Genomic DNA, 4,526 nt, shown 5'->3' on the forward strand with positions numbered 1-4,526 from the left:
CCAGAGTTAATGCTTTTCACAAAATACTCCTATTTTTTTTTCTTTTCAGATAAGAGCAGATTTTCCTTTATTGAACTATTACAGATGTATGTACTCTGAAATTGCAGGCATAATTACACACAAGGTCTTTATATGGCTGGCAGCTTTCTAAATGTTGGCTTTGTTTTCCTGAGTAATTCTCAGCTCTATGACAGCTGGGACGATGCCTTTTGTGCTCTCTGCATTGCCCAGCAGCCTCTGTCCTGTACAGAGCACACAGAGGTTCTAAGCAAACAGAACCATGGAACAGACTCAGGGAGCACACGAACTGGACTGGCTCTTGCAGATAACAAATCCAGCTCCCCTGCTTTACAGGAGGAGAGGCTGAGACACAGAAAAGGGGATATAACGTACCTTATCCAAAGATGTGCGTGCATTCCTATGGCCAGGCTTTTGCAGGGACCCACAGCAGGGACCTGGGCACATTCAAGACCCTGAAGGGTTAACAACAGGGGTCCAGGCACAAACTCTGAAATATACCAGCGATGAACCTGGATAACAGCAGGGTAGACAGAACACTGACACACAAACACAGACGAATGTGTAGGTGTATGTGCAAGGTGTTCAGCAACCAATGCTTACCAAATTCTGCTGTAAGCGTAGCCTGGGACTAGACCTGCTAGAGGCAAGACAACAGAAAGGTTAAGGGCTTGGGCCATGGAATGCCAGCTCTGCCACTTAACCATGTGTTTATCCAGTTTCCTAACTTCCCCCAGCCTCAGTGTCCACAGTGTAAAGGAGAGAAAAATAATTTCCTCCCCTGTGCGTTGAATCTCATCCTAGTTAACAAGGATGCGGTACATAGGATGCTCATCACAGTGCCTGCAAGGGGAGCTATAAGATGATTCACTGGAGAAAAAGTAAGGAAGAAAACAGTAGGACCTTGGGAGTCATCCACCATCCAACCTTTGGCCACTGAACACATGGTTAGATCAGGCACTGGACGAGGAAGGAAGGGAGAGATTGATTCCATCAGGGTTTCCAACCTGGGTAACTAGAGAGGTGGGGACTATGACGGAGTTAAGCAAAACAAGAAGGAAAAGAGATTTGGGAGTAGGAGGAGGGTCAGCTCCATCTTGGGCTAGGGGTTCACACAAAGAGGCTGAGAGGGTGGCTCTGCAGACAGCTGACAAGAGAAAAACCTGAAGATTAAGGATTCCATCCCAGAGTCTTGCATGTCATCGTGATCACATGAAGGGCAAGAAAGACCAGAGGAGTCGGAGGAAAACTCCTGGAGTCACGTGTGGGCAGCAGATAAGGAAGAAGAACCAGCATGGCAGCAGCCCAGACACCCAAAGGGGTCAGAACATAGAAAACTCTTCTATGGTGTGAGATGTTGCAGGGTCTTTCAGATGAGGAGGACCCAGCTCCCAGCTCCGTTTCAAAGGTTGGGGGTCATGACAAGAATCAATAAAGATGGTGGCACCAACAGATGGGGCTACTCCTGCTGTCTCCAGTGGAATTCAGATAGTAAAGGACAGCAGCACAGGGGAGGGTCAGGGGTGCTGAGAAAGGTAAGGAAGGGCGCATGTTTTCAGGGGAAGAAGTATAAGGATAATGGATCGAGATGCAAGCAGAGGTGGCCCAAGAGCCAACATTTACAGCAGGCAGTGTGCTAGAATGTGCAACGAAGGTTGAATTTAATGTTCACCACAACCATAAGAACTGGGTGGTTTTTATTATTTTACTTCATATTTTGTAACAAGGAATCCAGGCACTGAGAAATGCTGTAAACTGAAGGTATGTGTGCTGCCCAAATTCATCTGTTAGATCCTAACCCCCCCTGTATGGTGGTCCTAGGGGCCTTCAGTAGGTAGAGCAGATCCCAGGAGACCCCTCATCCCCTACACCTCGTGAGGACACATTGAGAAGATGACCCTATGAACCAGAAAGCAGGTCCTTGGCAGACTCAGCACTTTGATCTAGGATTTGCAGCCTCCAGAACTGTAAGAAATAAATTTCTTTGATTTCTAAGCCACCCAGTCTACGTCCATTTGTTTCAGCAGCCAAATGGACTCCGAGAGGTTAAATAACTTACCCAATTAACAGTTGGAGAAGCCAAGATTCGAAGCCAAAGCTCTAGAGTCCATGGCTTTTACCCAAAGAGCTGTTCTGATGGGAAGAGTTTCTAGAGGTGGAAGGGAAGGTTTTAAAGGCTTAGTTGTAGCAAGGGAGAAGAGAGCAGATGGAGAGAAATAGTGAGGTAGAGATGAGGGTAGGAAGGAGGAAGAGGGCCCGTGCTGGAAATGAGGGAAGTGTGAACGGATTTGGGAACCCTAGGAGAGCAGCTGTGGTTTGCAACAGTCATCGAGGAGATTGGGGTGGGAGAAAACTGAGATAAATATGAGGGATGCCAAGCAGCAGCTGAAGTCAAAGGTCATGGATTTAACATGGATCCAGCAGTCCTGAGGCAGGGTCAGAGAAAGCAGATGGTCAAGTTTAACCTAGCATTCGGCTTATGAAATTGAAAGGAGTTAAGAGGGGGAAATTGTAGGGCACAAAGGAGGACACAACCAGCATTGGAGGACACAAACAGTTGGCACAATGGGGAGGGAGAATATTTTCAATGTCATTTCATCCATAGCAAAAAGCACAAAGCTGAGGACAGAGGAAACAGCTATGATGGGTTATACCCAGGTCTGCCAGTCAGCTGCCCAACAAGACGCCCTGGTTACACCCCAGCTCAAACAAGTTTTGTTGGTTGAACAGTAAAGATTCATAACTCCACTGCTCAATACCATAGCCACTTAAATCCTGTGGCTACTGGCACCTGAAACATGACTAGTCTGAATTAAGTGTATTGTAAGAGAAACCTGAACTTCAAGACTTAGTATGAAAAATATATTTTTTGATGACATGTTAAAATGTTAACATTTTCGATATAGTGAGTTCAGTAGAATATATTACAATTAATTTCACCTGCTTTTATTTTATTTAATGTACGACTAGAATGCTTAAAATGTGATTCAGAAATTATTTTTTATTGGCAAGAACTGGTATACAAGGAGACTATGATATTAACTTTGGGCTAAATCAGTGCATTCGGCCAATATGCTCATTTAAGCAAAGGAGTTTGGCTGAACAGCTCTCTGAGCTATTTTGAGAGAATGGGAAAGAAAACCGATAAGAGTTGATTTGCTGGACATGGGAATAGAGGGCCAGGGCAACCTGACCGGAATTAGGAAAGAGGTCCTCTCTGGAGTACCAGAAGATTTTATGGTATGACACTAATTGGGGCAAGAAAAAGGGCTACATATGGATAGAAGTCTACAAATCCTCCAGGGATGACAGGACTGACCCTGAGCCACTTCCCATTAAGACCCCTCTTTGGTGTCCTTGCTTTTCCCCTGGACCATTCTCAAAGTCCTCAGCTTCCCATCTGCTCCCTCCACTGACCTCAGGGTGACATCCAAACATCCCCTTCCCTTGTTCCCACCAGTCTCTCCCAGAACACCAAGCCCAACAATCTCACACCTTCCAAAAAGCCTTTTCCGACTGTCCAATGAAGACGAATCACCCACTCCCCCAAACCTCCCCCCTTTCAGGAGCTGCCTGCCAACAATTAAGAATGGCAGTAACATGATACAGCATGACCAGCATGGCTTGCAGGCCAGGAAATCCACATCCTAACCCAGATTGGCCCGATCATTTTTTCTGTGTGAGTTGAAGGCATATTACAACGTCTCTGGACCTCAGCTGCTTCATTTGCTACCTACCAAACTGACCCAATCTACAGAGTTGCAAAAGCATTCAGTGAGGTAATGGGAGAGAAGTGATTAGCTAAAGGGATGTATGTGTTCAACAAAGAAAGGGAATGTTGTAATTTAGAGCTGGAAGTCAGAGGAGGAAGGAGGAAAACTGGCTGTAGGAAGGGGATGTTTTTCCCAAAGACAAGGTATAGGTCCCCTTTGGTGCTAAGGGGTGGCTTTCCCCACTAGTAGGGGGGTGCCCTGCCCAGCACAGGCCAGCAGAACACACACCCAACTTCCCAACTTTTCCTTCAGCTGAGTAAATAAAAGTGATTCCAGGGAAGATGTCCTAAACAAAACCTGAATGCAGCTGTTAATGAGCTGCTTGAGAACTGAATGCTACTCACAATGGATTTTAAATCCATTGTGCAAAGTTATAATTCATCCCAGACTCACTCCCCGCAAGCTTCCCCAACACAGGGAAGGGTGGAGAATGAGTAATCCAAAGAATGGAAGATGTAATCAGGGTTTGCCCTTCCTCCAGGGTGCACTGGCTCTCACCGCCCACCCCAGACTGCACAGAGCACATTCCCACTTTATTTAACCTTCATGTGAACCTTTGAAAGACGGAATTATTATCCCCATTTTATAGAGGAGGTAACTGAGGCTCAGAGGGACACAGCAAAGATTCAGACTAGCTCCTTCTAGGCAGTAAGGTATCCCATCACGGACTCTATATGAGCTCAGACAAAATAAACAACCCGAAATTTGTTCAAAATACAGCATTACAGGAAACAC

Source organism: Urocitellus parryii, chromosome 11 (genome assembly GCF_045843805.1).
Source record: "Urocitellus parryii isolate mUroPar1 chromosome 11, mUroPar1.hap1, whole genome shotgun sequence".
NCBI lineage: Eukaryota > Metazoa > Chordata > Mammalia > Rodentia > Sciuridae > Urocitellus > Urocitellus parryii.